Raw genomic sequence first — 12,796 nt, forward strand, 5'->3', positions numbered from 1 at the left:
AGCAGATTTGGAGAAGAGTGTGTTGTTTTAGGAAAGCAGATTTTGGCAATAAAAATGGTTTTTATTGTATATACCGTGGCATATATGCATCATGGTAAAGACTACCTCAGAAGCACTGGTGATGTGTGATATTTTAACAGTCATCTATGTGACCCAGTTGCAATCTGCCCTGCTAAGCAACAGTCTATATGTGTGCCTATGTGATTATTTGGGCAAGTTGGGCAGACCCAATCCAGCTCTGCCTGTTCGTTAAATAGTTTAGCTACTGTGAACATCTCATTAAGTGTACAGCAGCCAACATGGATTAATAGAATAAAAAAGTTAAACAAATAAAATTTAGTATTGCTTGCCTTGGTTGTAGAATAACAAAGAGGTAATATCTCCCCCAGGCCTCCTGTTGTACATCTTCTTGGCAATTTCCCTGTGGAAGAGCATGCAACAACTTATTGCTGGTTGTTTTGTTAGCTTCTTAGAAACAGAAGCAAATAATGTTGCCACCTGGATAATCCTTCCTTGTGGAAACAGAGATGAGCAGCTTGATGTCAATCATTTGACAAATGTATTTCACTCTGTGAGCAATGTTTTTTATTTTATTCATTTATTCACTTATTTCAAGGCTTATATTTCACCGCAATTGAGCCTTTGAGGCAGCTTAAACTACATTCTAAGCAACATCTGGGATAGGGGGGAAGGCAACACAGAGTTTTCTATCAAACCAATGCAAGTCTATGAAAGTAGTTTTATTGTAAGCTCCTGTGGGTTTAATAGAAGAGTTCACCAAGGTCAACTCCTCTTCCCTGAAGGCTTCCGAGTTGATTGAACATAACTGGTTCTATCATGTATTGTTCCAAACTTAGAGATACCTCATAATTAACCTTTTTCTTTTCTTAGAAACTGTCATTTATTCAAACATGCCCCCCCTAAACTGTTACTAAGAGAATTTAGGTTTCACATCTTCTGTAGCCTTTGGTTACTCAGTTTTAGTTAACGGTCTTTCATGAGATACTGTTTGAAAAGTCTTTGTGAAAACTTGAAGGCTTGACAATATTGGCCCAGTTCCTGATTCTAGCGTTCTTTTCAAAGGATTTCAACAGGCGAGGTGTAATTTGCTCTTTTAGGAGCCATGCTAACTATCCTCATGTCATGTTGTTCTCACTTGCTGTGCTTTCCAATTTTCTTTTTAATTATTTTCTTAATTGTACTGGTAGTAATGTAAAATTTGCCAGTCTGTAATTGAGAGTCACCTAAAGCACTCTAGAAAAAGAATGGCTATATCCCCACACACATAGATAGGTGAATTACATTTAGGCCAAGAAATTAAAGGGGCAACAGTTGATGAAGACGTTCACACTGCGCTCATTAAGGAAAGGAGCTACAGTAGTTGTCACCAGACCCCAAAGGGAGAACAAGAGACAATAAATACATTTAAATAGGTCACAGCTTTCTTCCTTTAAAAAAAATGGTTTGCAAAGGGACATATTAACTAATCAACCTAGCTTGGCTCTACTTAGGGTATATGCCACTTTCTGTCGAAGTGCTATTTGATATATTACAATATCCACAGTTGCAAGCAAAAAGACCTTCCCAATGCTCTTGAGAGTCCCATGGACTGCAAGAAGATCAAACCTATCCATTCTTAAGGAAATCAGCCCTGAGTGTTCACTGGAAGGACAGATCCTGAAGCTGAGGCTCCAATACTTTGGCCACCTCATGAGAAGAGAAGAATCCTTGGAAAAGACCCTGATGTTGGGAAAGATTGAGGGCACTAGGAGAAGGGGACGAAAGAGGACGAGATGGTTGGACAGTGTTCTCAAAGCTACGAACATGAGTTTGACCAAACTGCGGGAGGCAGTGGAAGATAGGAGTGCCTGGTGTGCTCCCATATGGTCCATGGGGTCATGAAGTGTCGGACACGACTAAACGACTAAACAACAACAATGCAGACAACCCATGTGTAGGGGATACACTTCTCTTTTCCATGCATGACTCCAGGCAAAGAGATCAGCTCAGATTCTATTATTATTATTATTATTATTATTATTATTATTATTATTATTATTATGAGCTATGTTATTCTACTCCCTGGTTCCCACACAAGCATACAAGATAAACCTCAGGCTCGCAATCTAAAAGATATGACACACAATGAAAAAGGGATGGGGAAAGAAGAAATAAAAAGCAAGCTCATACACCAGTTTTTATAACCATCAGCTGGGATGGAAACAGTTCAGCTTGACTGGCAGAATGGCTGGTGCACGGCGATACTGAGGACTGGTGCAGGTTCACCCAGTGAGCTTCATGGCTGAGTGGGATTGGAACCCTTGTCTCCCAGGTCCCAGTCCAACATTCTAACCACTACACCCCACTGGTTTGTGCATCTTGATACACAATTTTTTGCAAAGCAATTTTCTCCCTAAACTAAATCATTTTTAAGTACATTTTTGATGCACCCTTTATTCTAGTGTATGCATTTTTGTATACATTACTTGACACTGTGAATATTGAAGGATTGTTGCGTTGTTTTGAAAGAGCAATTCAGGTTGAAATAAACTGACTCCCTCATTTTTTACTGTTCAGTTAACACATGGCATATAAATATATCCTTGTTATCTATCTATCATCTATCTATCTATCTATCTATCTATCTATCTATCTATCTATCATCTATCTATCTATCATCTATCTATCTATCATCTATCTATTTATCTATCTATCTATCTATCTATCTATCTATCATCTATCTATAGTGCCATCAATGTACATACAAATACATACAAGTATGTCCTTTTCAGTGAAATGATGGTTCTACACATCCAATTTGAACCTCTTCCCTTCTATAATTGCTAAAGAAAAATCTCTTCCTTCAACCCCTGCATGGGATTTCACATGAGAAGTGAGTACAAACTAAGTAATTATTTTCCATTGTTGGATTTTGGCACATATAACTGTCCCTTTCCCAACCTCATTTCCTCCAGCTGTTTTGGATTACAACTCCCACCACCCCAGATCGTTGGCTATGCTGAGTGGGGCTGATAGGAACTGTGGTCCAAAAACATCTGAAAGGTGCCATGTTGGAAAAGGCTGATCCAACCCCCTACTGCCTCTCAACAGCAGATTGAATACGGTAGTTGAATGAAGTTTTGTACCAGAGATGGAAAGTCCGATCAGTGGGATACACACACACACACACACACACACACACACACACACACACACACCTGCTTAGGCATCAGTCACTATTTGATTATGGGCAACCAGGGTATGTCTCTGTTACTAAGACTGAGTTCCCAATTAGAACAACCCTACTCCCCACAATATGTGCTTGTTTGTGTTTAATTTTTCTCGGGTTTCACTCTCCTTCAATTTATGTATTAGCCTTCATTTCCTAGTTGTCTGGAACAGAGGTTGCACAGATTTATTGTGGATTAATTGAAACTGGAAAGACTCTTATATAATTCAAGGCAAGGAAAGCCGATACAGAGACAGGATAAGGCAAATGTTTTGCTTTTTAAAAAATGGCAAGATACACAAAGTTATTCCTTCTTGAGCAGAAAATATTGGTATATTGATTAATCTCATATTCAAGATCTACAAGGTCCTAAGGTCAATAATAATTCCATGCTCTCATCTAACTGCTGCAGCATAATTCAAATCGCTTTAGTTATCTTCAGCTTTGCTTATGAACACCAGCTAAAAAGGGCCACTGGGATTTAATTAAATCAATAGAGTATCATTACTATCCTCATGCTTAATATTTGTTACACTGTCTGTCTCTAGATATAGCACACATTTCAGGAAAACTCAAAGAATAATCCTTAATGAGAGTTTCATATTTATTTCTTTGGATTAAACTGTTTCATTAACAAGCATAGCTGATAATGTAGAACTGTCAGTTTTCCTGAATAATGAAACAGCTTATCTACAGGAATAAATGTAAGATCCTCTTAATGGCAGTACTTTGACTTTTTGCACTTTTTCTTTTCACCTAATTGAGATGGACAGATTCAGATTCAGGCTATTGCCACAAGGAGTTGAAACATACAATTATTTCTTTACTACTGACAGCCCCCCCTTCATATTTCATGTAAAAAGTATTCATGGGATGGTTATCATGAAGGAAGCAGTAATATTCACTGGCTCTATCTTTCTCTGCTTCTGTTTCAAACATAATATGTGCAGTCTGTTTACACAGAAGCGTGTTTCAAGAAGGCTATTTACTGTGGGATCAGTGCTTCTTGGTAGCATCCACACAAAATTGTCAGCATCAACATAGGAACATAAGAATGAGCACTCACACTTTACATTGCGGGTGCCCTTTGCGGGATCGCGCGTGGTGCTACAGTTCCCAGGGAGCTTACTGGCAAACAGGGACTGGCCTGCCTCTCAGTGTTAATTTTTGGAGGTTCACGCCCAGCCTCAGTAGTCAAGTTTCACTGCTGAGAGGTGGGGGCAGCCCCATATATATAAGGAGGTGGAGCCGACAGTATCCGGACAGTCGGTTTAGGAGATTCACTCTCCCTACCCTTCCTTAGTTCAATGTTTTCTTGTTTGCAGGTTACCTTTTTTTCTTCCTGTTTAGTGGGCGCTGCTACGGTCTATGACTGGTTGCTGTTGAAGGACCAGGAATAAATTTTCCTACATTGGCAGGTTTTGTCTTCCCCGTAGCAATTCGTCACAACTTTGGCGGTTATGGCCTTGGGTGGAATCCTTTAGTCTTTTCTTCCCTATATTGGGGGGTGGGGTGGAGTGGTGACTCACCCCCCTGCGGTGGCAATTCCAGGGTTCCCTCTTAAAGGGGTTATATATATATATATATATATATATATATATATATATATATATATATACACATACATATATATATGTCACTGGCCATACACTGAAAGGTCGTCAGTGAACTACCCTGCGTGCGGGGATATGGGCTTGGCTGCCTGCTACGCTTACGTCTCGCAGAGCACCCCCATATCCCATTTACCCTGATGAGCCCTAGTTCCCACCAGCTGGGGGGCTGGGAGGGATACATGCCCAAGGCCTAAGCCAAGGTCTTCCTACATTCGGAAGTTTAATAAAGTTGTGGCCTAATTTTAATTTCATATACTGTTGTCAGAGTCTTTATTCCTTCCTTATGATCCCTGGGGGCTGTTGCTGTTGCTGCCTGGTCATGCAAGAGCCTGCTGGATTAGGCCAATGGCCGATCTAGCCCAGCATCCTATTCTCAACATGGCCTCCAGAGGTGTTGAGTTGTGCCCAACATGGGGGAGCACTGCACATGCATGACGTCACATACGCATGATGTCACACACGCATGGCACTAGCACACTGGGCTCCTGAAAGGGTTGCACCAGAGTGATCACTGTGTCCTGCACACAATTACTCATACATGCGTTCAACTGAAATAAGTTAAAATTAAACTGTGGGTGTGTACCTGAGCACAGACTCCATGTTCGTGGTACTTTCTTCCTTTCCCTGTTTTCCTGGTCAGGGTTCCAGATTTAATGTCCTTGAAAGAGTGTTTGCCACTTTGAGGAAGCTGCAGTCAATTTTTGTTGGGCGTGACCAAAATATTTTGCTGTTCTTCTGAATAATACAATATAATGGAAGATATCTTTGTTTTCAATGCATTTGGACAGATGGTCTGACTGTGGGATTTCCACCCCGCCTTCTGAATTTCTATTTTATTTGACGTGGTTAAAATGCTTGCCTTGTGTTCAGTAAATGATGCTCACAAACATTTGATCAGTAAAGCATATGACTGGAGGTGTTTGAGGCAGAGCCAGGTGTTTAATATCAGTGGGTTGATGGTATTTTTTTGTTTCTATGCATTTTTATAAAAAGGCATAGCATCGTAGAAAATGGTCATAAAATGAAGCTTACAACTTTTCACCCTTTAATATCAAGATGAGGACGAAGTTATATAATCATATTCAAATGACCTCATTTGACACCTCTGTAGAAATATAAAAGACCTCTTGGCTGATGATAAAGATGGCGACCGCGAGGCAGCATCTCCCTGAAAAATGCTATTTAGCTGTGTTTAACTAGCTGAACTGTGGACAGCCAGCAGCTGCTAGATAAAATTAGAGGGACAGTTTATATTTAAACCTACACACATTTGTGACGTTGCCTCCTTTGATGTTAGCTGTTGAAAGGAAAATACCTCTTTTATCAAAGGAACATAAGTTGCTTTGTACCAAGATGAACCATTGAAGAACCTACCTCAGTCTTGCTTACAGTGACTGGCAGTACGTAGTTCTCCAAGATTTCAGACAATGGTCTTTTCCAGCCTTACCTGAAGATGCTGGGAATGAACCTAGGACCATTTACATGCAAAGTACATGCTCCACTACCTGTGCTATGGCCCTTATCACACTAGTATTGGGAAGACGGAACCATCTTGTTTGTGCATATTTATAAGAAACCCTTATGATAGTTGGGGTGGATGTGTCTGTGCTCAATTTATGTCTGTGGTTTTTAAACATTCCAATCTGTTTCCGAGTCACACTGTGTGGTCTCCATTTCCAACTGTTAGTCAAATTCCAAGGCACTCTGTATAAAATGAAGCTTAATTGTTATGCATTCCCTATAGCAGGGAATCTAAAAACAGCTATATCTTTTTTCCCTCTTTGGGCCAAAGTAGCTGGAATTTACAGGCCCAGGAGGAAATCTAGGTAGATTAAGTCTGCCAAACTACAGACAAATGGGTCAAGGGTTTCGTTTCTGGGGAGGTGGATTAAAAGAGATTCTCTTTCCTACATAATCCCTTATAGACAGGGAAAAGCGTGTGTTTGTCTCTTGCTATTTCTTACTTTCCTTACATTAAAATGGTCTGTATTATTGCTTGCATATTTTTTCCCATCACACTTTTCAGCTTCACATCAGCATTTCTAATCCAGTGATTGTTTGTGTTCCCCAATAGGTCTTATATGCCTCTGATAGGTCTTACAAGATGGTATTCTCCAAAATGTCACACTGTGGAGTTCTGAAGAACTCTGGATGTGTGCTTGTTGCTGTTAAAGCAGGATTTTCAAAGAACTTAAAATGAAGCTTTTATAACACAAAGAACACAGAACTCTTTAGTGCAGGCACCATTTAGGACAGCCTCACATAGAAATAAATAGCTTTAGGAAAATATAGAGCTGAGTGGTATAATAGTGCTTCAAATGTGTACAGTGGTACCTCTGGTTAAGAACTTAATTCGTTCCGGAGGTCCGTTCTTAACCTGAAACTGTTCTTAACCTGAAGCACCACTTTAGCTAATGGGGCCTCCTGCTGCCGCCATGCCGCCGGAGCACAATTTCTGTTCTCATCCTGAAGCAAAGTTCTTAACCTGAGGTACTATTTCTGGGTTAGCGGAGTTTGTAACCTGAAGCGTTTGTAACCTGAAGCGTTTGCAACCTGAAGCGTTTGTAACCCGAGGTACCACTGTAATGCAAACGGGGCCTTAGAGGTTCTCCATCAGAGAGCCATTTGAAACAACAGAGAGGGTGAAACAGAGAGAGATGAGGGGAATAATGAGTGGACAGAGGAGAGAGCCATAGGAAAGTCATCAGCTCACACAAGTGTACCTCCCTTGTTCTCACAGAATGGCAATGGCTCCCACCTGAGAGGTGTTGGAACTGAGTTCCAGTGTCCCAACTGGAAAAAACCCAACTCCTCCCCCTGGAAATGGTCCCTCCCCCTGGAAATGGTCCCTTCAATTTCTTGATACACAAAAACAGTGGAGAATTTTGAGAGTTCATCTGCGTACAATGAGAGGCTGACCAGCATATCTCAGAGGCCTGAAATTGTCCAAGGGCCATTAGTTTCTGGCTTGGAGTAGAAACTCATTATAGACTTTTTTATTATTATTAAAAAATGTTTTACAAAACATTTTATTTTCCATTTTAAAATAAATTATTATTTGAAGACATCGCTAATGTTTCACCAAACATTTTACAACACTGAAAACAGCACTGAAATGAATTCTTTTCTTAATTAAGCCACATAATTACCACCATCATTCTATGATTGTCTCACTATGCATTTAATCTACACTTGATATTGCTCTTCATAAATTACCAGAGGTTTCGCTAAGCTGTATGCTGTCAATGTGTCAAAAGGTCTTATTACTCATTACATTTATTACTTGTTTCAAAATTGCCTACAATTATCAAAAGATAATGGAGTCATTGTTACAGTACACTTATCTCTTGGTGAGGAGGCTTGTGTGTCCTTCTAGATCTACGGGTATATCCGTAACTGAAATCAGATTTTTCCTGTCACCTAACTATTATGTCAAACCAAAGTATTGTGAAGTTCAATTTTCACTGAGAAGGTGCCACGATAGTGAGCATGAAAATATTTACACAGTCCATACCTTCCATTTTTTCATAGCTGTTCACAACTATTTGTTTCTCCAATCTGCCACTGCCTTATGTGGAGCAGAGGAAATGTCTCCAAGCCAGTGCTTCTTGCCTTGCCAAACTGTACTGGCTGTTCATTGCTCACCAGCAATAGCAGGACTTTTGCCCTGATCCAAATCTAGCCATGTTTAATTGAGGCAAAATGAGGGTGCAGATGCGCATCTCAGTGGACATCATCCCTAGTTGGAGACACACATCCACATTCCTAGCCCCAACTAGTCAGCTATGCATGAACGGGCCAGGTTCATAGAAAACAGTACTTGTCTGCCATTGTTCCACATCAACCACAATGGGACATGGAATTATGTTTACCCATTTTTGTTGTTTTTCTCTTACATGTTCCCCCTCCCTGCACCCCAATCTGGAAACACCTTGAGAGAAAACAAGTAAGTAACGATAGCTATATGAATGTATATCTTTGTCTCTCTCCCTCATATATATGTATGCTTCCCTTCAATATATCTATGAAAACCTGATTATTAATTTGCATTCTTTGTAGTAAATATAATGTGTTTAAAAAGGTCCAGAAGGGATGAAAAATAAATAGAAGAGTTCAACTATGTCTACTTATACACATAACACAAATTAGGAGATAAAGAAAGTCATTTCGATCATAAATTTTAAACATTTCCTTGTGATGTTTATTCACCAGGCTCTCACCTGTGCAAAACATAGAAATTGGGTGGAATTTCACATATAATTAGCAAAGTCACAACCACACAGATGCACTCCCACAAACACCAACAGAATAAACAAATGTAACTTGGCATCTATTTCTGAACCTATGAATTAATTCTTCAACCTGAGGTTTTTGTTATTTTTCAATCCATTTATTCTATTACAGCTATGGATAATTGTATTAGCTCTATTATACCTTGCCTTTTCTGCCTGAGTGTTGGCCTCTTCTGACACTCTGATCTATGCTCACAATTCTATTTAGAATTAAAATAAATTAATGCCAGAGATTGCTGCCCTTCAACTTTATTTTCTAAGACATACACTGCTGTTTTAACACAACATGTCAAAAGGGGTAAATATTTGGATGTTTATTAAAATATAGCCTTCATTTGTCTCTCTTGACACAGCCAGTGTTTATGCTAACATTTCTACTAATCATTCCCTCTAATGAACAAACTTAGATGGTAAGTGCCATTGAGACTGGAGCCATATCAAAGCCACCGAGAAACAAGAGAAGGTTGTAAGCATGCTCAGGAGAACCCAAGTTGTACAGAAGTAAAACATAAAAAAAGAAAAAAAGCCTAGAGAGGAGGGAAGGAGACCCATGTGTACTAAACATAGTCAGGGGGACACAGAATGTTGTTGGCTGGTTGAAGGGGGGGGGGGAACAATGGGAAAGGTTGGTTGTAGTGGGGAGAGAGTATTATGAAGGATGCCCTGGCTGGCTGGCATCCTAAATAGGGACACGCCTCTTATGAAATATACTGCCACATTTTGCTGCTAGTCCCAGTGTCAGGGGAGAGACTGGGAACTGTCCCCTCTGTCTCCTCGGCTCCTCTTGGAAGAGGAGGGGGAGTGGAAAGATTCACCCCCTTGTCTCCAGCAGTTTCAAGAGGAGAAGGAAACAGGGTTGAATTACAGCTGAATGAAGAAGTGCAAAGTTACGAGATAGTGGAGGGGGGGAGCAGGGCCGTCTTAAACCCTGGTGCCGTGGTGCGAAGATTGCTCCGGCGCCCCCCCTGCCCCGTTTCTCATCACAGTTGTTTGGTGGGTGAAGCGCACAGCACTGCTGCAGCGGGCGCAGCCGCGCTGTGCCCCCCTGGCGGCCCAGTGCCTTGGTGCCCTGCGCCACCCAGCCTTGCCTTAGAGCTGGCCCTGGGGGTAAGTGAGAAAGCAGCCTGCAGAGACCTCCTTGGATTGTCTGGGAGAACCTCCTTCTCCAAGAGCTTGTCAATCACTTTGCATTCAGGAACAGAGAATGCAAAGGCGTGTGACTCCTGGGACTTTCGGTAGGGACTCATGATGTTGTTGGGGGCGGAAGAGGAGGCACTCAGAGTAGGCAACGTCTCCCTTGCATGGAGACATGGATTCTTTGTCTTGCACCCAGATGACTGAATAAAACCCATAAATATGAACTTGCTTGTTCTTCTTGCCTTTGATGCTACCAGGGGAGGGGAGGATTCTGCATGCCTGATGCCCAGTTGTCATATGTAATACAATTTAGAAGTTATGCTTGTTTAGTAAAATCCATTGCCTCATATTTACACAAAAAATGTTTCTCCTCCTCTGCTCAACTTTAGATGGATCTAGTCCTTGACACTTCTGCCTATTCAGTGTTTCAGTATGTTGCCCTGAGACAAAGGTGAGTCTATTGGTATCTACCATCGTCAAATGACAAATGACATTCTTATACTTGCCGTGGGGAGGAGCAGAGCACATCATGAATGATGAAGAGATGAACAGCAATTTACTATGGCCAAAATGGCGTTCCCATCATTTCACAAGATTTTTTTTTTGGGGGGGGGGGGAGCAAACACTCCAAGCTCATCAGGAATGGCTAGAGACGAAAGAATCTCAGGATACTTTTAAATCTCCAAACAACGTTGGCTGTAGCTGACACACTCAGAAACCTTAATCACTAATAAGGCAGAACTTCTGCCTAAAGCCTGAAATTAAATAATGAGCCCATTTACTCAACAGAACAATTAAAGCTTTCCAAGGGTAAATAACGAGGATTTCTTCCCCCTGCAACAATTTGATATATTAGCTACTTCTAGAGCCTCAGTTGAAAATACCACAGGCAGGGTGCAGCTTAGATATATTCTTTTAGTTTTCTCAAAGCTTTACCAAAACAAGAATTGATTAATAGAAAAGGGGAGGAACAGTTAAATGAATGAATATATATATAGGCATTGATGTTCATGGAACTTGATCCTCAATATTGATGTTCATGAAACTTGATCCTCAATGAGACGTTTATGGTCTCATTCTCTTTGTTCAGAGATAGAGACCTTTACACCAATTTTCTTTACTTCTGTTTCAGTGTATTTGAAGAAGTGTGCATGTACACGAAAGCTCCTACCAATGACAAACTTAGTTGGTCTCTAAGGTGCTACTGGAAGGAATTTTTTTTATTTTGTTTCGACTACAGCAGACCAACACGGCTCCCTACCTGTAACTACCAATTTTCTTGTTATTTCTTAATTCACCAGTCTCTCAGCAGGAAATCATTACATGAGAAAAGTTAGTATTAACTGGGTATTTCAGCCTCCTCTGTCATTTGGAGATGGAGGTTAGCTTTGGTTTTAACCTCACCTAAAGAAATGCAAATAGCAATCATGCTCAGCGAAGGGATCATATTTGTGAACTCTGAAGGGAGAAAAAAGAAAAGAAAATGGAAAAGGAGGCATAGATGAGTTTGACTGAGGTCAACAGAAGGAGTTTAATTTTCACCTAAGTACAGCAATAATTATGAGATGCAACATTGTCAAAATTGACCCTATAAAGTCTGCCTTTGAAGCACAGCTAATTACAACACCTTTCACGTTACTAGAAGAGGAACTGTTATAATTAGCTGCCCATGTTGAATTCAAAATGCTTTATGAGCTTGCATTCCTAGCTATAACTCTCCTCTTTATCAAGTGTATACGCAGCCTTATGCAACCACAAAACACATGGGCTTAGTGAGGTTGTTTACTATGCAACAACCACACTAAAGAGACAGTGAAGGAAGATTCCATTTCTCCATACAAGTTGACAAAGCTACCGGTAGAGTGGCTCGTGCCATTCATGGAAAAAAGAAAGATGAATTCTTTGTATAACAAAAGAGTTGGGGAGACAGTTGCCTAGTTTCTAATTCCCAAATATTTAGATGAGAATAGTAATGAAATATATTTTCGAAAACGTTAATAAGATGGCTTTAAAGTAGTTTCCCCTGGATGTTATTGGAATACATATCCCATTATGCTTGAGCACTGGGCCTGATGGGGGTTGCAGTCCAACAACATTTGGGGGCACAGGTTGGGGACTGCTGCTTTAAATAGTTATTTACATATGGAAGACTGCTCACAATTTGAGAAGCGACATTTCTTTCTATTTAGCACCCCCCCCTACTTACCACCAAGCTGCCTAATGAAGGATGGTGGGGAAATCTATTTCTCTCCTTGCCACCAGTCCTAACCTATGCATGCTCTTTCGGTAGCCCATATTTCAATCCCCTTTATCTCCATTCCATGTTCCTTGCTTTTCCAAGAGATTATTGCAAACCATGCATGTTTATTTGGAAGTAAGTCCCACTGAAAGTAACTGTAACCACACATTGAATGGGGACTTTGCCCACCATATGCAGGAAGGAAAAGGAGGGAAACTTGAGCCCGTCCACTCCTCAGACATCTTGCAAAGAAGCCATTTGTACTGGCAGATATTTGAGAGTCTGT

The sequence above is a fragment of the Zootoca vivipara genome, chromosome 9 (genome assembly GCF_965207765.1).
Source record: "Zootoca vivipara chromosome 9, rZooViv2.hap1.1, whole genome shotgun sequence".
NCBI classification, from domain to species: domain Eukaryota; kingdom Metazoa; phylum Chordata; class Lepidosauria; order Squamata; family Lacertidae; genus Zootoca; species Zootoca vivipara.